The following is a 24,743-nucleotide window of genomic DNA, read 5'->3' as shown; positions in this document are numbered from 1 at the left end:
GGCACAGAAGCCTCAGGTCCCACACCACCCAGTACATGCTCTCTTCTCACGGAGGCACAGAAGCCTCAGGTCCCACACCACCCAGGTCAGAAACAGTTATTACCCCACAACCATCGGGCTCCTGAACCAGCATGGATAACCTCACACACCACGACACTGAGCTGATCCCACAACCTACAGACTCACTTTCCAGGACTTTTCATAACTCACGTTCTCAGTATTTATTTATTTAGTTGCAGTTTGTCTTCTTTTGCACATTGTTTTTTTGTTGTTGGTCTTTGTTTATATACAGCGTTCTAACCGGCTGCGTCACTGTGTGGCATGGAGGGGGCGGGGCTACTGCACGGGATTGAAATGAGCTGCAGAAAGTTGTGAACGCAGTCAGCTCCATCACGGGCACCCCCCACCCCGGCATCCTGGACATCTTCAAGGAGTGATTACTGAAACAAGTGGCATCCATCACTGAGGACCTCCATCACCCAGGACCTGCCCTCTTCTCATTGTCACTATCAGGAAGGAGGTACAGGAGCCTGAAGCCACACACTCAATGATTCAGGAACAGCTTCTTCCCCTCTGCCATCCGATTCCTAAGTGGACAATGAACACTACCTCACTGCTTTTTGCACTATTTCTTTAACTTTTTAAAATACATACTGTGTATATAATTCATACTCTACAGTTTTAGTTAACCGTGATATTAAAACTGATTTTGGTTCTGATTCTAATAAATTTTCATTGAACATTGAACTTTCCCAGTAAAGGTATCAATCACTTGGCAATACCTGCCGCTGTGTGTTCCTGAGTCTGTACTCTCCTGTGTATGTACTCAGTATATTCCTGTATACCTGTATTTCTGAGTTAACGTGTTCCTGTGCTTATATCCCTGTGTTCCATTGTAATCCTTTATGGCTGTACACTTCCAAAGGTGAGCAGAACCAAGTTCCTATACTTCAGGACAACAAATTTCACAACATAACACTCAGTGGCCACTTTATTAGGTACACCTGTACACCAGCTTGTTGAATCAAATATCTTATCATCAATCATGTAGCAGCAACTCAATGTGTTAGGGCATTCAGACATGGTCAAGAGGTTCTGTTGTTGTTCATGCCAAACTTCAGAATGTGGAAGAAATGTGATCTAAGTGACTTTGACCATGGAATGACTGTTGGTGCCAGACAGGGTGGTTTGAGTATCTCAGAAACTGCTGATCTCCTGGGATTTTCATGCACAATGGTCTTTAGAGTTTACAGAGAATAGTGTGAAAAACAACAAAACATCCAGTGAACGGTGGTTGTGTGGGCAAAAAAACGTATTTTTAATGAAAGAGGTCAGAGGTCAGAGGACAATGGCCAGGGTGGTTCAGCTGACAGGAAGACGACATGCAGGAAGCCAGGGAAGTGACTGAGTGGGTTTCCTCCGGGTGCTCTGGTTTCCTCCACATGTTACAACAGTGTTGTGCAGAGGAGCATCTCTGAATGCACAGCAGCAGAAGCCCACTCAGTGGCCACTTTATTAGGTACAGGATATACTGAGGATATTCCTGCATTCTTCACTGCTCCATCTCTCTGTATTACTGTGCATTTATACCTCTGGGACAGGGGTGTTCTAAGTTTCTGTGTATTTCTTTATTCCTGCAAGTCTGCGTATTCCTTTGCATGCAAATTTGTGTGTGAATGTGTGTCCCCTGCCTGTGTAGTCTTGGGTGGGTATTCCACAGTGCGAATGTTTATCTTTCTGTGTCTGCACATCTCTCTGCCCATTTGATGATATAACACACAAAATGCTGAAGGAACTCAGCAGGTCAGGCAGCATCTATGGAGAGGAACAAACATTTTGGGCTGATTTATGAACAGTCCTTCATCAGGGAGAGAAGCCAGTCTAAGAAAGTGAGGGAGGTGAGGAATGCAAGTTGGCAAGTGATAGGTGAGACCAGGTGAGGGGAGGGTGGTAGCTGGGGGAATACTGGGAAGTGATAGGTGGAGAAGGTAAAGGGCTGGAGAAGAAGGAATCTCCGATTCTGATAAGATGTTTCATCCATACACAGACATGGACTGTTTATTCTCCTCCACGGATGCTACTTGACCTACTGAGTTCCAGAACATTTTGTGTTTTACTCTGAACTTCCAGCAACTGCAGATTTTCTCATGTTTAATAGTCACAAGAATCTTCTGATTCTCAGTATCTTTGTATTCCTGAGCCTGTCTGCATTTTCCAGCTTTTCTGATTGTACCAGTGTTTTAGTATTTATACCGCTGTGAAACAGTGTGTTTGCACTTTGTTTCTTATCTGCCTTGTCTTTGGGGACTGTGTGTTTCTACATGTCTAAGTGTCATTCAATACCTGTAACATTTCTGTATCTCTGCCTCTGTTACTAGTACACTGGGTATTCATCCTTCTTAAAGACACAGCATATCACCTTAATACATCTGGTTGTTTTGATTCATTATAATTTCTATCTACAGTAAAATTGTGTAGTGGTTAGCACAATGCTTACAGTACTTGCAATCAAGGTTCAATTCCCACTACTGCCTGTAAGGAGCTTGTATGTTCTCACTGTGACTGTATGGCTTTTGTCTGGGTGCTCCAGTTTCCTCTCACAGTCTGAAGAAGTAGTGGTCAGTAGGTAATTGCTTATTGTTAATTATCCCACGATCGGACTAGGATTTAATTTAGGGATTGCAGGGCTGTGTGGTTCGAAGGGCTGGAAGGGCCTGTTCCAATGTTGTATCTCAATAAAAAAAATAACTAAATAATTTTAGTAAATTTGAAGAAGGCCCAAGAGTGCTTCCCTAATTCAGAGTAGAATTCCCTAGTCTTGAGCTGAACGTGTTGGTGTCAGGTGTTTGGAGCCAATAGGGTATAGGGACAGAATTTCCTCTTCTCAACATACAGTATATGTACACAGAGCTGTGGACATAGTCATACACATACATACAGATACAGGCACACAGGAGGCAAAAACATCCAGTCATATATACACAAAAACCAAATATAAAACATTTCACATATTGACACAGAGGGTTAAAACATACACAAACACTCTCAGAGCCACACGCACACATACACACACTCATGGGCAAATACACAAACAGAAACTCATTGATATCTACAGTATAATTATTGAAATATGCAGATACAGGCATACAGTATATATACACAAGTGTATATTCTCAGCATTACTACGATCAGAGAGGAGGTACAGCAGCCTGAAGACCCACACTCTATGATTCTGCAAGAGCTTCTTTCCCTCTGCCATCAGACTCCTGAATGAACAACAAACTCTTTATTCTTTTTTGCACCATTGTCTTATTTTGATAATTGATGTAATTTTCTGTCTTTGCTGTGCACTGCTGCCACAAAAGAACAAATTTCACCTCATGTAATAAACTTCAGTAATAATAAACCTGATACCTCAGACACTGACAGAGTCACTTACATGTTGTGATTCAAGGTACACACACACACAGTCACAAACACACACACACACTCACAAACACCCATAAACACACACACTCACAAACACACAAGCACACTCACACACATCCAAAAACACAAACACTCACAAACACACACACACTCACTCACAAACACACACACACACACACACACACACACACACACACACACACACACACACACACACACACACACACACACACACAGACATACTCATACACTCACACACACACATACACATTCACACACACAGGCACACACTCACAGACACAAACAGACATACAGACACACACATGCACGCTCACTCACACTCACACATATACAAACACATACATACATATGGCCACACAGAGCCACACAAACACATACAACAATACACCTGCATATGCATACAAAGACACACACAGATGCTCACTCACACACACTCACATACAAGCATACGTAAACACTCATACAAACTCAAACTCAGTCACAAGCAGTCGTCCACCCACACAGTCTCTCACACACTGTCATTGACACACACACAATCACAAACACAAATATATTCTTTGAGACAAATTCACTTGTGTATCCATGTCTTCACACATACCCACACAGTTACATACATTGTTCACACACACTCACTCATGTCTCACAAACTGTCACACTCACAACCACTTCTCTCACTTGTGCGCACACATACATTCAATCTCACTCACAAACGCACACTCAGAAATATACGATTCACACAGACACACGCACATCCATAATCACAGGTACACTATTCTGTAACATACAAACATACCCTCATACGTTAACACTCACATACACACTCTCTCTCTTCCCCCCCCCCACACACACACACACACACACACACACACACTCTTCATTCTCACAAAGATACTCAAATTTGCATCGCAGTTTTATCGCTAATTCACAGCGCCCAATAAATCGCAAATTAATCGGTAAGACATCGGTGACAAAGTCGTACAGAAACAGGACCCGGGGAATCCGCAGCTGGCCGACATTCCAGCATTATTCCCTATAGGACGGGAACAGTGGGAAACGACCCGGACGTCCCTAGGTCGCTATATAGACGGCAAGGGATCTTCCGGGGATAAATTTCAAGAGCTGATCGGGGTGGCCCGGTCAAAATTTCCTTTATTTGTCGGGGTTGATTCCCCTTCTCCTGAAATCCACCCCTCCTTCCCCTCTAAAAGTTGCGAGAAGCCAGCCAGGTCGGTTCCTTCGCTGGTCTCCCTGAAAGGCATCTGAGCGCCCCTCCCGGAGTCTCCGGACCCCCGCATTAGACCTAGGAATTGAGAACACCGCTCCGCGCACTGCACCTGTTCGCAACCCGTGTCAGGACGCAGATGCAAACTGTGTGGTGCCTGTGCCCCTAACGAGGAAATAGAGGGTATGAATGGAAAACCAGAGAGAACTTTGTTTTCGTTTGCAAGACGGGCAAAGGAAAGAGACTGAATTCGTTGTCCGTTCTCACACCCAGCGTACTTGAACAAACGAACCTAACTCTCTCCTTGGAATAAATGCAATCGCAACTGTACCATTTGCAAAAAATGCGGATAAACGAAAAATTCGGTTAAATCCGTTATATTTACATAAAATAGCAGAAATTGTGGAAAAAGAAGGCTAGGTTGAGAAGTTGGCTGAGAATTAGATTTGGGAGATGGAACTTACCTAAAATCAGTCACTTCGCGATCCCACTCACAGCTGTTGGTGATTTTAAAAAATATATATTTATCGGAATTATATTTCGTTAGATGGCAAAAAAAAATCAAAACATAGAGATGATTTTCCTCACATATATATAGCAAACTTCAACCACAAAGCCCCTCCTCCTGGGTCACGTGCGTCTGGAATTATCCCAGTCACATCATGAATATTCAAGATTCCGAAAATGTTGGCTTTTTTTTGCAAAATAACAGGACGTTTGCAAATAGCTCTTGGGTTAAATCACCGACCCTTGCAAACCCAGCCCATTATACCAGGAGAACTTAGAGTAGCTCTCTATAAATGTCATTTAGACATCTCTGAGTCTTACCTCAGTTTGGGTGGGGGGGGGGGGTCGCAATTTGAAATGCACGCATTGATTTTCCAGAGCCTAATCCTTTATCTAATCTTTCTAAAAGTTTAGAGAACAGAATTTCTTTTCAGATTTATTCTTCCTTATATATTCAAATGAAGTCCCCTCACAAAAGTTCCCGGCTCCCCCACCTCTCTTCTCCCGTCCAGACGGGACACCATCAGCTAACTTTAAGGCATTATTTTTGTTTTTAACTCCCTCGCTCGCTTCTCTGACTCTCTTTCTCCTTCTCTCTCATCACATCCAGGAGGCTTTATCGCGATGTTGCTGGTCGACTTGGGACACAGCACACGGAGGAGTGCAGCACCATACTGGACCTTCTAACCCACCCTACGGTAAATCTAACCTGTTCCTCCCACGTAGAACTCCATTTTCTATTACCCATGTGCCTATAAGAATCTCTAAATGCCCCTACTACTTCTACCACCACTCCTGGCAGCGAGTTGCTTCACTTTAAGACCATAAGACATAGGATCAGATTTAGGCCGTTTGACCCATCGAATCTGCTCCGCCATTCCATCGTGGCTGATTTATTTTCCTTCTGACCACAACCTTGGACGTCTTTATTTAACGAGCTAGCAACCTCCGTTTTAAATATATTCCATCACTTGGCCTCTACAACCGCCTGAATTCCACACCACCCTCTGGCCAAAGAAATTCTGCAAGCGCCTCTCCTACTGTGCACACGCTGTCTTCCTCCATTACTCCTCTTTAGAGGGCCTAGCCCCAAGACGGGGCCCACGAGATCCAAGAAGCACAAAGGACAACAAACAGGTGCTGGTGTCCATCCGCCACCACCTCATCTCGCAGACAGAAGCAGCTCGACCCGCTGAGTCTATCACCCAGCTTGCAAAGAGAAGGCGAAGAGTTGGGATTCATATACAGCCTCAAGGGATTCTGCAGATGGTGGAAATCTAGAGCGACGCACAGAAAATGCTGGAGGAACTCAGCAGGTCAGGCAGCCTCTACAGAGGGGAATAAAGAGTCGATGTTTCGGACCGAGATCCTTTATCGCCTGAAAGGCCAACTCTCTATTCCGCTCCGCGGATGCTGCCCGACTTACTGAGTTCCTCCAGCATTTTTGCGTGGATCCGTGCGTGTCGACATATCGACAGATTACTCACGGAGGGGTCGCTGCTTTTCTGAGCAGTGGGAGCGGTGTTGCGGCGCCTGGCATCTTACACATTTTGTGCGGGGGCCCGGGGATTTGCCTGGCATCTCCCCTTGCCTGGTACCCGTCTCGGTGGAGAACAGACTGAATCAGAATTGGATGCTGGACAGTCTTTGTGGTGCGGGGTTTTTTTTTCTCGTGAATCTGTTGTGTTGCTTTGTTTTGTGGCTGCCTGCAAGAAGATTAATCGCAAGGTTGTTTATGGTTTTACATGCTTTGATAATAAATGTACCTTGAACTTTGAACTCTTGGTTTTATTTTCACTGATTTATATCAGAGTCAGGTTTAATATCACGGTCGTATGCCGTGAAATGTGAAATGACAGCCGTATAGTATAATACATAATAATATATACAAACGACAAATACACAGAAACTTAAATAAGTGGTGCAAAAAAAAGAGAAGAAAGTGCGCCAATCACAAACATGAGAAAATCTGCAGATGCAGATACTGGAAAGGTCGTTTTTATGAGTGAAAACTGTTGTTTTGCGGTTTCATAAAAATTACAATTAGAAAAAAAAATCAATAAATAGTACAAAAGGCGAAAAACGCGGTAGGTTTCCCCGGGTTCGTGGACCTTCCGGACATTTGACAGCAGGGGCGAAAAAGCTGTTGCTGAATCGTTGGGTCTTCCCACACTCGGCGTTTTAGCCGCTTGCAAACCATGTATTTTTGTCCAAAGTAGGGCAAATAGGAAGTGAGTTAGTTTTTTTTAGAATAATGCCTATGCCTGACTTATAACGTCTATCTGGTGTCTGCATATGATCCAACGGTCTGTTCGGGGTTTCCTCGGACGCGAATAATCTCGTCACCAGTATCAGTTCTGTCCTTAAGTATACCCACACACACTTGAGGATTTGTGGATTGCTGTGCACGTATTGATACACATTTTATTTTACGGCTCTGCACATCTTACATCATTCCGAATGCACAGAGATTTATGCCGCTTCTTGTGCACGGGTTTTACATCATTCCGGTTCAGAATCAGGTTTAATATCACCGGGATACGCGGTGAATTTGTTGTTTGGCGGCAGCGGTACGGTGCAATAGATTATAAAACTATAATTTACAATAGGAGATATATAAATTAATTAAATAAGCAACGCAAAAAGAGAGAAAAATAATGAACCCGTAATGGATTCATTGCTCAGTCAGAAATCTGATAGCGAAGGGGGGGGGAAAGCTGTCCCTGAATTGTTGAGAGTGTGTCTTTATGCTCCTGTACCTCCTCCGTGATGGTACTAACGAGAAGAGGGCGTCTGATAATTATCAGTTGGAGTAATTACACAAATATTTTGACTAGATCAGGATGTATATGACAGGGACGATTTAATATTTAATACGGCTCCATGAAAGCTCACAGTATTCGGTCTGGGCGAGGTTTATAGCAGACTGATTACTATATTAAGTGAATATAAAGTATTTAAGTGAATTCTTTCTGCACATAATTCCATACACGTTGTACAGAACTGTACACGTCTGTGTATATGCAACAATATGCCACTTGTACATGTGTGCTTTAACATAATTCAATGTCCAAATGGTAGTTTGCTTCTTGAACCCGTTTCATTATACCCGTGTACATGTTGAGACAAAATTTAAGCGTTTGCATATTGTCTTTTGTATAGCAGATAAGTGTTTCTGAACATGGTTCTGTCTGTATACGCGCTTTACATAATACCTAGTTCAGATAATTTTCTGTGCCGGATGTACACAGTTCTCTTTCCCCACGGCATATTCCAGAATTTATTTATTTTTAATCTACGCAGATGTTAAAAGTGTATCCTTGAGTATATATACTAATTCTGATGGTTTGGTACATCTTTTACATGTTTAATAGACTTTATTACATATGATTGTAATGTTAAAATGTGATTATGTTCTGTCTGTGATGCAGTTCATGTTGAGGTGTGGATAATTTTGGTCTAATCATGCTAATTACTTAAATAGAATGTGTTTTACCTTTCAATTACCTCATCAAAACATCTTCCACAAGCACTCGGCGTGAGCGTACGTTTAAACGCTGAATTAAACGGCGCGATTTTAAAATCAGGAATTGGTTTGAATTTTCAAGAACGTACAGGATTTTGAAACCTTTAAGACGATGTTACAAAAACGCGGTCTGGATGTGTTGCAAGCTCCGTTTCCTGGACGGCGTGGGGGGTGGGGGGTGGGGGGGTCGACCCTTCCGCACAGCGGGCAGCCAGCTCCCCACTCGGGTCACCGGCAACAGCGGGGTGACCACCTCGCCGCCCAACGCCAGCGCCCCCCGAAACTCCCGCGTCGTCTGACCAAGGTCCTGAATGTCTCCGGACGGAGTTCTGATGCAAAATCCTGTTCTCGTTCGGCAAGGAGGTACTCTCAGAATGACACCGGGCGAGACTTGTGGGAAGGAGTGAAATCAGATTGCCCACCAGCTCCTTCCTTTACACTGGCTACCTCCCCGCTACTCTCTCGGTCCAGAGGGCATACTCTCAGAGGCAACTTTGTTCACTACTTCCTGTACCTAATAAAGTGGCCACTGAGAGTATGTTCGTTTCGCTGCTGTAATGCATTCACTTCAAGGATGTTATGCGTTCAGAGATTCATTTTTGTACACCGCGGTTGTAACGTGTGGTTATACGGGTTAATGTCGCTTTCCTGTCGGCTTGAACCACTGTGGCCAGTCTCCTCCGACCTCTCTCATAAACAAAGGACGTTTTCTCCCACAGGACTGCCGCTCGCTGATTGTTTCTCGCACAATTCTATGTTAACTCTAGAGACTGTTGTGTCCGAGAATCACAGAAGATCAGCAGCTTCTGAGACACTCAATTCACCCCAGCTGGTCACTTGGATCGCGTTTCATCCCCATTCTGAAGTTTGCTCTGAATAACAACTGGACCTCTTGACCACGTCTGTATACTTTTACACATCGATTAGATATTTGCATTAACGTACAGGTGTAACAAACAAAGTGGCCTCTGAGTGTATATTTAAGATGGAGGGCAGATTTAAGAGGAAATTGGGGAGTTGTTTTTTACTCAAAGGGTTGTGACAATGTGGCATGAGCTGCCAAAGGAAGTGGTTGTGGCAAGTACATTAACAACATTCGGACAGGTAACAAACAAAATGCTGGAAGAATTCAGCGGGTCAGAGAGAAATAAACAGCCGATGTTTTGGGCCAAGAGCCTTTACCAGGACTAGAAAGGAAGAGGAAATAGGAGGGTAGATGAGGGGAAGGAGTGCAATCTGGCAGGTGACAGGTGAAGGCAGATGAAAGAGAAGGCTGGTAGGTGGGGGAGTGGAAAGGATTGAAGAAGGAGAGGTGAGTAGACCTTGGGAGAAAGGGAAGGAGGGGCACCGGGAAGAGGTGATGGGCTGATGAGGAGAAAAGAAGGGGGCGAGAGGGGAACCAGAATGGGGAATAAAAAAAGAGAGAAGGGCGAGGAGGGAGGTTAGAGGAATTGATGTTTGCGCTATCGGGTTGGAGAGGTACGTGGGTAGGAAAGGTTTAGATTATAAGCCAGTAGCAGTGCAGGGGTTAGTGCTACTACAGATCAGAGTGCTCTGGATTTCAGGGTTCAATACTATCTGTACATTCTTCCCATGAACTGCACAGGTTTCTTCCGGGTGCTGCAGATTCCTCCCATGGTCCAAAGACATACCAGTTAGCAGGTGAATTGGTCATTGTAAATTGTCCTGGAATGAGGCTAGGTTTGCGTAGGTGGTTTGCTGGACAGCATAGCACTTTGGGCTGGAAGGGGCTGTTCCACACAATCTCTAACGAATAAAAAATGTAGGCAAACGAGAGGAGCTTGGACGGGCATCTCAGTGGTATGGATCAATTTTGTTGAAGAACCTGATTAACTGCTGCATACCTCTATGACTCCTGATGCAAGACATCAGCCCCAAACATTGACTATTCAGCTCCTTCCATGGACAATAGACAGTAGGTGCAGGAGAAGGCCATTCGGCCATTCTAGCCAGCACCACCATTCACTGTGATCATGGCTGATCATACACAATCAGTAACCTGTTCCTGCCCTCTCCCCATATCCGTTGACCCCGCTATCTATAAGAGCTCTATCTAACTCTCTCTTGAATGCATCCAGAGACTTGGCATCCACTGCCTTCTGGGGCAGAGCATTCCACATATCCACCACTCTCTGGGTGAAAAAGTTTTTCCGCATCTCTGTTCTAAATGGCCTACCCCTTATTCTTAAACTGTGTCCTCTAGTTCTGGACTCACCCATCAGCGGGAACATGCTTCCTGCCTCCAGTGTGTCCAATCCCTTAATAATTTTATATGTTTCAATCAGATCCCCTCTCATCCTTCTAAATTCCAGTGTATGCTGCTTGACCTGCTGAGTTCCATCAGCTGTTCATTGTTTTCTGCTGATAATCAATCAGGCCCTTCGGGTCATCTTGTCCATGCTAGCTGTCATGTATCCATCTATTCTAATCCCATTGACCAGCGGGTCAGTAATCTTCTGTGTCAGAGAACTGTACAGAAAGGAAGCAGACACTTTGGCCCATCTTATCCATGCCAACCGTAATGCCTATCAAGTCTAATCCCATTTGTCTGCATTTGGCCCATGTCCTATGGAGTTGCCATCAACATCATGTCATATGACGTGGACGATAATGGTCTATGACCATGATTGCTCTTGGCAATATATTCTACAGAAGTAACTTGCCTTTGCCTTCTTCCAGGCAGCATCTTTAAAAGCTGGGTGGCCCTAGCCATTACCAATACTCTTCAGAGATGTACAGCCCAGAAACAGACCATTTGGCCCAACTTTACCATACCTTCCTGAGAACATAGCATATAGAACATATACAGCAGAGTACAAGCTGTTTGGTCCATGAGACTGTGATGACCTTTAACCCACTCTGAGATGACTCTGACTCTTCCCTCCCACATAATCCTCCATTTTCCTTTCATCCATGTGTCTATCTAAGAGTCCCTTAAATATCTTCAATGTATCTGCCTCTACGACCTCCCCGGCAAAGTGTTCCACACACCCACCACTCTCCGTGTAAAAAATCTATCTCTGACAATTCCATGTACTTTCCTCCAATCACTTTAAAATTATGCCTCCTCATTAGCCATTGCTGCTCTGAGGAAAGTCCCTGACTGCCTACTCTATCATTATTTCACCATGACATTACAAAACTGATGATGTTGCAGTGAATTTTTAACCTACTCTAAGATCAATCTAACTCTTCCTTCCCATTTGCCCTCTATGTTTCTATCATCCACGTGCCTGTCTAAGAGTCTCAAATGCGTCTAACATACTTGCGTCTACTACTACCCCTCAACTAGAAACACACAGCAGGCCAGGCAGCGCCTGTGAAGAGAGAAAGAGTTAACATTTCAAGTCCAAGATCCCGAGTCAGAATTGGAAGGTGTGAGAGATAAATACATCTCCTCACTTAGGCATGTGACTGTGAGAGGCGGGAGGAAATATTGAGTTGTTGGTTATACATGATCGAATCCACTGGGGAGAACACATCGTTCAAATACCTGACTTAAGACTTCTGAATCAGACACGCTCACCAAGCTATGTCACGGGAAAAGACTGCCAGGCAGGGGGAAGGAAACATTCAGGATTTTGCTCGTCACCTTTTTGAAGGTTGCAACATTCACACTGACACCAGGGAATCTCTGACCTGTGGCTACTTAAAGTGAAGAAGGCACACAAGCAAGTCTACTTCATGAGAAATTTGAAGGGATTGATTAACTTATAAGAACCTTACAAACCTCTATTGATGCTTAGTGAGACCATTCTGACTGGTTGAACCCCATTCTGGTATGAAGGCTCAGGATCACAAGAGGGTGCAGAGGGCTGTAGACTCAGCCAGCTCCACTATTGGCACATCTCTGCCCACCATCAAGGACATCTTCAAAGGCAGGTCCTCAGAAGGGTGGCACCCATCACTAAGGACCTCAACATCCAGGAGATGTTGAGAGGATAAATAAGGATGTAATGCTGAGCCTTTACAAATCTCACTTAGAGTATTGCGAGCTGTTTTGGGCACCTTCAGGAGGTGCTGACGTCGAAGAGAGTTCACGAAAATGATTCTGGGTTTGAAAGGTTCATGTCATATGAGGAGTGTTTGATGGCTTTGTGCCTATACTCACCAGAATTTAGAAGAATGAGAGGGGAACTCATTGAAACCTATTTAATGTTGAAAGGCCATAATACAGTGGATGTGGAGAGGCTGTTTCTAATGTTGGGGGAGTCCAGGGCCGGAGTACACAACGTCAGAATAGAGGAACATCCATTTAGAATGGGGATGAAGAAGAATTTCTTTTGCCAAAGAGTGGTGAATCTGTGGAATTCATTGCCACATGTGGCTGTGGAGGCCAGGTCATTGAGTGCATTTAAAGCAAAGGTTGACAGATTCTTGCTAGGTCAGGGCTTCTTCTGGGGTGAAGCCAGGAGAATGGGGTTCAGAGGGAAATGGACCAGCTATGATCAAATGGTAGCACCGACTTGATGGGCCAAATGATCTAATCCTACTCCAAACTCTTATAGTCTAATGGTCTTATTGACATGCTTCTTCTCATTGCTATCATCAGGGAGGAGGTACAGGAGCCTGAAGACCCACACTCAATGTTTTAGGCACAGCTTCTTCAACTCCACCAACAGATTTTTGAGTTGTTGATGAACCCATACACACTATCTCACTTTTCTTTTTGTTTCAAACTATTTATTTACTTTGGTAACTTATTATAATTTTATTTTTTACACTGTACTGCTGCCACAAAACACCAAACTTCAAGTCATATATGTAAGTCAATGACGATTACCCTGTTTCTGAGGACTCTCTGGATGATATTGGGAACATCCAAGGTCCTGCAGAAGAATTGTGGGGGATATGCACCACCAACCCAGCCAGCACATCAATAAACCGCTGCCCGTATGTGGAAAAGTCTAGTTCCCACATAGACCTCATCAGCCACCATAGAAGCCATAGAATTCGAGCGGAAGCAACCAATCCTTGCTCCCGAGGGAATGGCTATGTGGGAAGAGAGATTAAATCAGTAAATTGATAAATTGTTTTATCATTGTCATATGTTCCAACTGAGGTACAGTAAAAAAAGATTTTGTTTTGCATGCCATCCAGACAATTCATTTCATCACAACAGTACACAAGGAAAAACAATAAGAGAATGCAGAATAAAGTGTTACAGTTACAGAGAAAGTGCAGTGCAGGCAGACAGTAAGGAGCAAGGGCCATGATGAGGAAGGATGTGGAAGCTTTCAAAAGGCTGCAGAAGAGGTTGACCAGGATGCTGCCTGGATTAGAGAGGCTGAACAAATTTGGGTTGTTTTCACTGGAGTGTTGGAAGCTGAGGGAAGACAGAACAAGGTTTATAAGATTATGAGAAGCAGAGGAAGCAGAGATAGGGTAGACCTCCAGAATCCTATTTCCTAGTATAGAAAGTAAAATACTTTTATATTTTGTCACGAGCCTTTCGGGCCTGTGTGGTTAACCTTAGAACGTTAGGCTCTGAGGTTTGTAGAACAGCTGAATTTGTTAATTGTCTGAACTAAAGTTGTCAAGCTCTTGTGATTTCTGTTGAATCTTGTCAAGTTTTATTTTTACTGGCACGGGTTTTCTGCGTTACGTGATCACTTAAAACAGACTCCTGATAAGTCCTTATCACAGGATCCTAGTTTTCAGAATGCTACTTCTCGCGGTGCCACTTGGCTTACCCACCGATATTCTTTTGGAGTTATTATGACTAAACTTTGTAGAAAGTTATGTAAAGTTATGTAGAAACTTTGCCTTTTCTACATTGGACTCTGTCTTTCCTCTGCACCTAGATTCTGATATTGCTCATGCACATCCATAACACATTTAAGGTCATGAATGTTTCAAGGAGGTGTATGGGCAAGTTTTTTACAAGGCAGGTGCCAGGAATGGGCAGTTAAGCATAGTGGTAGAAACAGATATAGTGCTGATTAAAAGGCTTTTAGATTGGGTTGCGAATATGCAGGGAAAGGGGGATGTGGATAGTGTACTGACAGTAGAGATTTAGTTTAACTTGGCCAATGTGGACTGAAGGACCTGTTCCAATGCTGTTTTTCTGTTTTCTGTGCAAATCTGGTGATCAACGAGAGCATCATGGTGTCAACCTGCTGAAGTTCACCCATAGCCTCCAGTCTGTTGCTGAGGAGCAAAACGATCATCAGCGTGGAGCATTGAGAGTTCTTGCCTCTCATTGAGTAGGCGAAGATGACATATTCAAGTTCTTTAAGGTGATCTTCATTGACCGTGTTCCTAAAGCAATCCGATGTCACCCCAATACCCAATTGATCACAAAGCCATACAGAAGCACAGAGAATTACGTGGACTAATGTTTGCCATGGAGAACAGTCATGGTCTGGTCAAGGATCACAGGTTGCATGTTTGAGGTTCTCGTCTGCTACGCAGAGGAGGCTCAACGCACTCCAGCTCCACCATCACTGTTAAACATGTAGTGCCTGTAACACACACAAAATGCTGGAGGTCCTCAGCTGGTCAGGCAGCATCTATGGACATGAATAGATAGTTAACATTACAGCCAAGAGCCTTTTTCAGGACCAAGTCCAGCATTTGCAGACTTTCTCATGTTTAGAATTCATGACTGTGTAGTTCACTTTGGTCAATAAATGATTCTGAGGACTTTATCTAAAAAACACAGGGACAGTTACCCCATCCAACACGATCCTCAGCTTGCATCCCTCGCCTCACCAAGCAAAATCAAACACCAAAGCCATGTGAGGATCAGGATCAGGTTTATCACTGATTTAGATGACATGAATTTGCTGTTTTGCAAAAAGCAAACATTGCAGAAGCAAATAAACAGCGTTAAAACCAAAAGGAATCACGAGGCAATGTTCATGAGTTTGTTGACTGATTAGATCTTAGGTACAGGGTTCTGAGTTGGATAACCAGCCATGATCATACTGAATGGCGGTGCAGGCTCAAAGGGCCAAATGGCCTACTCCTGCACCTATTTTCTACGTTTCTATGTTTCTAGATCTGATGGGTAGGACAATAGTGTAGCATTAACATAACACGGCTGCGGCACCAGTGACCCGGGTTCAATTCTGCTGCTTACTGTAAGGAGTTTGCACATTCTCCCCGTGACTGCGTGGGTTTCCTCCGGGTGCTCCGGTTTCCTCCCACATCCCAAAGACGAAAGGGTCAGTGGCTTAATTAGTCAGATGGGTGCAATTGGGCAGCATGGGCCCAATGATCAGAAAGGGCCTGTTACCATGCTGTGCCTCTAAATGAGGGGTCCCCAACCTTTTTCATATTATAGACCCTGTCTATTAACTGAGGGGTCTGTGAATCACAAGTTAAGAACCCCTGCTCTCTTCATGCCTTCTTATTATTACTATCATCAGAGAGGAGGTACAGGAGTCTGAAGACCCACATTCAATGATTCAGCAACAGATCTTTCCCTCTGCCATCATATTTCTGAATGGACCATAAAACTATGAACGCTACTAGTTATTTTTTTTCTTTTGCACTATTTATTTTGTTATTTATAATTATTATATATCTTTCCTCTGTACCACTTGCCACTCTCAAAACTTCTCGCTGTAAAGCAGCCAGCATAGTCAAAGACCCACCCTCCGCATTCTCCTTGCTCCCTTTCCCGTTGGAGAGAAGATACAAAAGCCAGCAGGTTCAAGAGCTGCTTCTACCCCCTGCCCCTCCATTGAAAGACCACTGAAATGGTTCCCTAGTTTGATGAGATGGACTCTTGGTCTCACTACCTATCTCACTGTGACCTTTCACCTTATCGTTTGCCTGCGTTGCACTTCCTCGGCACACTTTATTCTGGATTCTGTTATTATTTTCCTTAGGACATAGACATAGAAGATTTTACAGGAAAGCACAGGCGCTCTGGCCCATGGTGTTGTGCCAGACCGGTAACCTAGTCTCAGCTCAACCTGACCGTTGTGCATACCCTCCGTTTTTCTTTCATCCATGTGCCTATTGAATATTCTCTTAAATGCTCCTAATGTATTTGCCCCTCCCACTACCCCTAGCAGCACGTTGCATGCACCCATCACTCTCTGTGTAAAAAATTGCCTCTGGTACCCCCCCCCCCAATACTTCGTTCCGCTCATTTTAAAAGTATGTCCCATCAATACTGAAGTGTATTAATAATGGCTGGGGGGAGGGTGACTCGCCTTGTAAAGACTCTCCAGAAGAAGGCAATGGCAAACCACTTCTGTAGAAAAATTAGCCAAGAGCAATTATGGTCATGGATAGGAGGACCATGGTCACCCATGTCATATGACACAGCACACGATGATGTCTCTTATTATCTTGTAAACCTCTATCACCTTTCATCCTCCTTTTCTCCAAAGAGAAAAGCCCTAGCTCACACAAAGTTCAAAGAAAGCTTTATTATCGGAGTACATTCGTATCACCACACACAGCCCTGAGATTCTTTTTCTTGCAGGCATACTTAGCAAATCTATAGGACAATAACTGTAAACATGATTTGTTAACTGTAAACATCAGGGACTGTTAACGGTAAACAAACCGTGCAAATGCAGATATAAATAAATAGCAATAAATGGCTTGCCTGAAATGAGTGTAGTTATCCGCTTTCGTTCGAGAGCCTTTCCTCATAAGACATGCTCTTCAGTCCAGGCAGCATCCTGGTAAATCTCCTCTCTAATGCTTCCACATCTTTGCTAAAATGTAGTGAGCCAAACACATTGCTTCAAGTTGAAGACGCTATTGCAAGGTGGTGTGAATGTGAGAATAAATTGGGAAGAGTGTAAACATGTGCTGAAGTGTCAGTATGGAATTAATGGGCTGCAGGGCCTATTTCCGTGCTGTATGGTTACATGTGATGGACACACTCACACAGCAATCTGCAGTTCTGGTCAGCGTATGTAGGAATGATGTGATTACGCGAGAGAGGATGGCATCAGATGTACTGAGTAGAGTGAAAAGCTTTGTTTTGTGTGCAGATCATTTCATCAGCTCAGTGCATGGAGGTAGTACAAGGAAAAATAACAGCAGAATGCAGAATAAACTGCCGGTTAACTGTCGGCTAACTATTACTTGGATTGCACTACCTGTATGTATAATCTATATTTTCATTTATATTTATCATCATTATTGTTATGAGCAGAGAGACAACATCTGCCGGAAGTAAATTCCTTGTATGTGCACAGGTACTTGGCAATTAAAGTCTGATTCTGATTCTGATTACAGTTACCGAGAAAGTGCAGTGTTGGCAGACAATAAAGTAGGAGGTCATAATGAAGTTGATTGTGTGGTCAAGTGTTCATCTTATCGTACGAGGTGACTGCTCAGTAGTCTGATAACAGCAGGGTAGAAGCTGTCACTGGATGTGATGGACAGTGTTTTCAGGCTCCTCTGGGAGGGGAGAGGAGGGGTTGCATCCCCGCCAGGAGAAGGTGGTGGACGTTTCCCTGCAGTGGGGCAGCCGGTGTAGCTCAGAGATAGTCAGGCTGAGCCAAGGTGCCCTGGTGTGAATGTGAGTGGTGGCAGGCTGGATCTCACCCGTCACTTGGCTGCAGTAGGGGGAGCTCTTCCTGAGACCCGATTCCAGAGCTTGCCTCTGTCTCCGGTGGTGTGCCTCTGCCTGAGAGTTTGTGGCAGCCACTCTGTCATGACGACACTTGTGGTGATGTGGGAGCAGATGTGTGCTTGCCCTCTTCACACTGTCACACAAACACATAGAATACTGAACGCAGAATGCAGACCGCAGAATAAAGAGCAATACAGGCCCTTCAGCCCACAATGTTGTGCTGACCCTCGTACTTACTCCAAGTTCAATCTAACATTTCCCTCACCATAGCCCTTCATTTCAAGGGCTCTTCATCTCGTTTTCTCATATTTATAGCTTATTTATTTTTGTTATTTTGTTTTTATTTGCTTTTTGTATTTACAGCGTTTGTTGTCTTTTGCAGACTGGTTGTTTGTGTTGTTGTGTGTGGTTTTTCATTTATTCTATTGTGTTCCTTTGGATTTACTGTGAAATCCCGCAAGAAAATGAATTTCAGGACTGTGTGTGGTGATAAATATGTACTTTAGTAATAAATTTACATTGAACTTTGATTTTTCTATCATCCATGTGCCTACTTTAGAGTCTCTCAAATGTCACCAATGTTCCTGCCTCTTCCACCAGCGCGGCAGGACCTTCCACAGACCCGCCACTTTGTGTAAAAGAACCTACCTCTGACATCCCCCCCCCCATACCTTCCTCCAATCACCTTAAAATGATGTCCTTCTGCCCCCTTGTTTTAGTTCTTTCCAGCTTGGGAAAAGTCCCTGGCTCTCCACTCAATCATGACACAGAATGCAGAATAGAGTGTGACAGTTACAGAGAAAGTGCAGTGCGGGCAGACACAAGCTGCAAGCTCATAACAAGGTAAACTGAGGTCAAGAATCCACTTTCTTACACCAGGAGACTCTTCAATAGTCTTTTAACAGTGGGATAGAAAAACTGTCCTTGAACCTGGTGATACGGGCTTTCAGGCTTCTGTATCTTCTGCCCGATGGGAGGGAGGAGAAGAGAGAATGCCCAGGGGACCTGATATCAGTGGGACAGAAGCTATCGAGCCTGGTCCTACATGACCTCAGAGTCATACTTGTGCCCAAAGGGAGGGAGGAGAAGGGACAATGTCCATGGTGAGTGGTGCCCTTTGCTCTTTAGAGGCAGTGAGAAATTTAGACAGACTCCATGGGGGGAGGTTGATTCATGTCATCGACTAGACTGTGTTCACAACTCTGCGATTTCTTGCCGTTGTGGGGAGTGCACTTAGCATGATAGTATTGATTTCGATGACGTATCTATAAAGCATTGATAAGACGAGATGCCATACCATTTTAACTCTCCCTCTTTCCATCAACATTCTACGCAGGGCTAGTGTGTTTTGGTTCCAACTTTATTACGTCCAGAACAACACACACAAAATGCCAGAGGAGCTCAACAGATCAGGCAGCATCTATGGAAATGAATAAACAGCTGACACTCCAGTCCCAGACCCTTCATCAGGACCGGAAAAGAAGGTGGGGATGGGAGGGAAGGAGGATAGATGGAAGGTGATAGGTGAAGCCAGGTGAATGAGAAAGGAAAAGGGCTGGAGAAGAAGGAATCTGATAGAAGAGGAGACTGGACCATAGGGGAAAGGGAAGAAGGTGGGAACCCAGGGGAAGGTGACAGCAGGTGAGGAAATGAGGTAACAGACCAGAGTGGGAAATAGAAGACGAGAAAAGGGTGAGGAAAGACAAAATTAATGGAGGGAAAAATCAATATTCATGCCATCAGGTTGGAGGCTACCCAGATGGAGTATGAGTGTTGCTCCTCCACCCTGAGAGTGGCCTCATTGTGGCAAAAGAGGAGGCCATGGATCGATATGTCCAAACGGAAATGGGGATAGGAATTAAAATAGTTGGCCACTGGGAAAACCTGCTTCCAAATACTTCCACAGCCCTATACAGTAAACTGTCTACCATTCAATAAACCAGTAAAATCTAACTTTCTAATCATTCTGTTTGAAGAAGACTGCTGAAGCCTGTTGCGGATCACTGACAAATGGTATCTGTCTCTGGGGCCTGGTGGCAATGAGAAATGTAAGAGGTAAAGGCCCAGATGGTATAAGGTGGACATTAAACCATGTGTATGATGGGCTGAATGATTTGGCTCGATTATCATGGGAAACCCCGGATGTGCTTAGTCACAGCTCTGCGTGCTTTACTCTTATGACTGTGAGGCTAAGTACAACTCCAATGTCAGATGATTTAAATTTGCCGATGACACCCCTGGGCCAGCATGGATAGGTTCACACCGAACTATTCCACAACCTATGGACTCAAATGTGGTGATGAATCAGCATATAGGACAGAGATTGAAAATTTGGTTGAATGGTGGCACGAAAACAACCTTTTGCTCAGTGTCAGCAGGCCCGAACAGTTGATTAGAGGGGAAGAAATTGGGGGGCATGACCCAGCAGTCATTAGGGGTTCAGAGGTGGAGATGGCCAGTAACTTTAAAGTCCTTGGCGTTATCTTATCAGAGGATCTGGTCCTGAGACCGGCATGTAAGTGCCATTGCAAAAAAGGCATGGCAGAGTCTCTACTCAGAAATTACTGCAGACCTGGCATGTCACCTAAAACTTCAACGGTTTGACATACTGGTATGGATACACCAATGCCCAGGAGTGGAAAACCCTACAGAAAGTGGTGGACACAACCCAGTCCACCGCAGGCAAAGCCCTCCCCACCATTAAGCACTCTTACAGAGTGCTACACAAGAAAGCAGCATCCTTCATCAAGGACCACACTATCCAGGACATGCTCTCTTCTCACTGCTTCCTTTGGGCAGGAGGTCCCACAACACCAGGTTCAGAAACAGTTATTACCTTTCAACTATCAGGCTTCTGAACCGGTCTGGATTACATCACTAATTTCAACTTCGAACTGATTCCACAACCTACAGACTCACTTTCAAGAACCCTGCAATGCATATTCTCAGTATTATTTATTTTTTCATTTGCGCTGTTTGTCTTTCTTTGCACATTGGTTTTCTTGTCAGTCATTGTCTGTGTGTAGTTCTTCATAAGTTCTATTTTATTTCTTCAACTCCCAGCACAGAAGAAGGCCATTCGCTCATCAAGTTCAATCTGGAAAAGTTTGAATTGATACACACTGGAAGATCCAACTTGAAAGCAGAAATACAGGGTTAATGAGAAGATTCTTAGCAGTGTGGAGGAACAGAGGGATCTTGGGGTTCATGTTCCTCAAGTTGTTAAGAAGATGCTTGGTGTGCTGGCCTTCATTAGTTGGGGTAATGAGTTCAAGAGCCACGAGGCATTGCTGCAGCTCTATAAAACCCCAGTTGGGCAACACTTGAAGACTTGTGTTCGGTTCTCATTGTCTCATTACAGGAAGGATGTGGAAGCTTTAGGGAGGGTGCAGATGAGATTTACCAGGAGGCTACCTGGGTTAGAGAACATGTCTTAAAAGGATATGTTGAGCAAGCTCAGGTTTTTCTCTTTGAAGCCAAGGAGGGTGAGAGGTGATTTGACATAGGTGTACAAGATGAAAAGGACAGCCAGAGACTTTTCCCCAGAGGATATATGGATAATACCAGAGGGCATAATTTTAAGGTGATTGTAGAAAAATATTGGGGGGATGTCAGAGGTAGGTTTTTTACACAGAGAATGGTGGGTGCCTGGAACGTGATGCCAAGGGTGGTGGTGGTGCAGGGACATTAGGGACATCTAAGAGACTCTTACTGTAGATAGGCTATGTGGAAGAGAAGAGTTAGATTCATCTTGGAGTAGCTTAAAGGGCTGGAACAACATCATGGGCCAAAGGGCCTTTACTGAGCTGCATGTTCTCAGAGCAATCCCACACTGTCATTTCACCTCTCTGATTTTTGGTCTGTTGTTTAGTAAGAGGGGTGTCACAGTAGTGTTCTGGTTAGCATGATGCTATTACAGCTCACTGAGTCAAAGTTCAGAATTCAACTCCAATGTCTGTTGTAAAAAGTTTGAACACCTTCCTGTGAGTGTGTGAGATTTCTCCGGGCGCTCTGGTTTCCCCTCACATTCCAAAGTAGGTTAATTGGTCATTGTAAATAGTCCTTTGATTACAACGAGGCCTTCCGTTGGTCAAGTTTGACCATGCATGTTGTTGTGTCCTAGCTGTCTATGTTAGTGCAGTTCCATCAGTCCACAAGCCAGCCAGTAGGCAAGCCTACTGATACGGAGAGCAAGCTGTTGCCCAAGTCATAGTCGTCTGCACAAAGCCATGTGTGCACAGGTACAATAAAAAGCTTATTTACAGCAGCATCACAGGAACAGAGCGTCAGATAAACAACATTTGCAAGAAAAGCATAAATTGTATGTCTTTCCTTCTTTCTTTCTTTTTTATTTAAAAATACAGTGTGGAAAGACAAAAAAAGATAAAATACAAGAAAAAGTAGTGTGATAGTGTTCATGTGTTCAGTGTCAATTTCTGAATGGATGTTGAACCCATGAACACTACCTCATGACTTATATATGTATTTATATAATTCCTAGTGTAATTTACAGTTTTTATTATTATGCATTGTAATGTGCATTTGCCATATAACAACAAATTTCATGACGTACATTAATGATAGAACATAGAACAGTACAGCACAGGGACAGGCCATTCGGCCCACAATGTTGTGCCAAGTCAGCTAAAAAGCAAATCAAAAACGAATCCCTCCTACCTACACCATGTCCATCTTCCTTACATCCATGTGCCTATCTAAATTATTTTAAGCAGGATTCTGATTCTGAACATGCCCAGCTGGAACTCTGCCCAGCAACCCACCCACCCTAGCCGAATCATGAGATAGTGTTGGCGCATGGCCAAGTGGTTAAGGCGTTGGTCTAGTGATCTGAAGGTCACTAGTTCAAGCCTCAGAAGACACTGATGCCAAGCTGTATCGGCCCTTGCCCTTCCCTTAGACAACATCGGTGGTGGGGAGTGGGGAGACTTGCAGCATGGGCAACAGCTGGTCTCCCATACAACCCTGCCCAGGCCTGCACCCTGGAAACTTGCCAAGGCGCAAATCCATGGTCTCTCAAGACTAACAGATGCCTATTTAATCACGGGACAATTTACAATGACCAATTAACCTACCACAGTCTTTGGACTGTGGAAGGAAATGGGATCACCACAGCACAGACCCACGCAAGGAAACCCACACGCAGACAGGAAGGAACATACCAACTTGCTTGCAGAGGACACCGGAATTGAACTCTGAATTCTGACACCCCAGGCTGTAATAACATCATGCCCACCACAACACTACTGTAGCGCCCCCACATGCTGTAAATTACATGTAAATTAAACATGAGTTTTAGAGGACAGGACAGATTTAAAAGAAAAGAAAGGTGTGTTTTAGTGCAAAGTTAACAAAGTGGTCATAGTGTTATTAAACACTATGTATTCAATAGCAGTTTTGTGAGCAGTTTTTTGGGACCCTTATCTAAGAAAGGATGCGCTGGTGTTCGAGAAGGCCCAGAGGAAGTTCATGAGAATTATTCCAGGAATGAAAGGGTTAACATATGAGGAGAATTTGATGGCTCTGGGCCTGTGCACGCTGGAGTTTAGAAGAACGATGGGGATCTCATTGAAACCCATCAAATGTTGAAAGGCCTAGTTAGAGTGGATGTGAAGAGGATGTTTCCTATATTAGGGGAGTCTAGGATCAGAGGGCACAGTCCCAGAAAACAAGGACATCCCTTTGGAACAGAGATGAGGAGGAATTTCTTCAGCTAGAAGGTGGTGAATCTGCAGAAATTCCTTTCCGCAGACAGATGGAGAGGCCGTCATTGGGTATATTTAAAGCAGAGGTTGATAAGTACTGTCAAAGGGTTACGGGGAGTAGGCAGGAGAATGATGTTGAGAGGGATAATAAATCAGCCATGATGGAATCATGGAACAGGCTTGATGGGCCAAATGGTTCAATGCTGTTCCTATGGTCTGAACTATAGTAATTAGGGTTTTGCTAGTTGGTTCAAGAACTGAGTGGTCGAAGGGAAGTTCCTGAACCTGGTGGTGTGGGACTTCAGGCTTCTGTACCTTTTGCCTGACACTAGCTGTGAGAAGATGGTGCGTGACTTTGATGATGGATGTTGTCTTCTTCAAGCAGCACCTCCTGTAGATACTACCGATGGTGAGAAGCGAGGTGTACTGGGCCGTCCATTACTCAAAGTAAATTTATTACCAAAATGCATATATGTCACTATATACAACCCTGAGATTCATTTTCTTGCAGACATTCACAGTGAATAGAAGAAACACAATAGAATGAATGAAAGACCGCACCCACAAAGGCAGACGATCAGCCAGTGTGCAAATACAAAAAGAGAAAATAAATAAATAGATAGGCAATAACTATCAGGAACATGAGATGGAGAATCCCTGAAAGTGAGTCCGTAGGTTGTGGGAACAGTTCAGTGATGGGGCAGGTGAAGCTGAGTGAATTTATCCCCTCTGGTTAAGGGTAAA

The 24,743-nt window shown here is 44.1% G+C and overlaps 1 protein-coding gene across 2 annotated transcripts in view; it reads right to left on the bottom strand.

The window, feature by feature from the left end:
* The window catches only part of LOC132391963 (cytochrome P450 26B1), a 59,769-nt gene extending 54,554 nt beyond the window's left edge, over window positions 1-5,215 (bottom strand). Inside the window, exon 1 of one of the 2 annotated variants that reach the window (XM_059965790.1) lies at window positions 5,137-5,215. The gene's annotated coding sequence lies outside the window, so the exon portion shown is untranslated. The remainder of the gene's footprint in view (window positions 1-5,136) is intronic. The other variant, XM_059965788.1, reaches the window with a different exon arrangement.
* Window positions 5,216-24,743: the final 19,528 nt, after the last annotated feature.

The sequence above is a fragment of the Hypanus sabinus genome, chromosome 3 (genome assembly GCF_030144855.1).
Source record: "Hypanus sabinus isolate sHypSab1 chromosome 3, sHypSab1.hap1, whole genome shotgun sequence".
Lineage (NCBI taxonomy): Eukaryota > Metazoa > Chordata > Chondrichthyes > Myliobatiformes > Dasyatidae > Hypanus > Hypanus sabinus.
The sequence above is the reverse complement of the archived record's forward strand: the minus strand, read 5'-3'. Positions and strand labels throughout refer to the sequence as shown.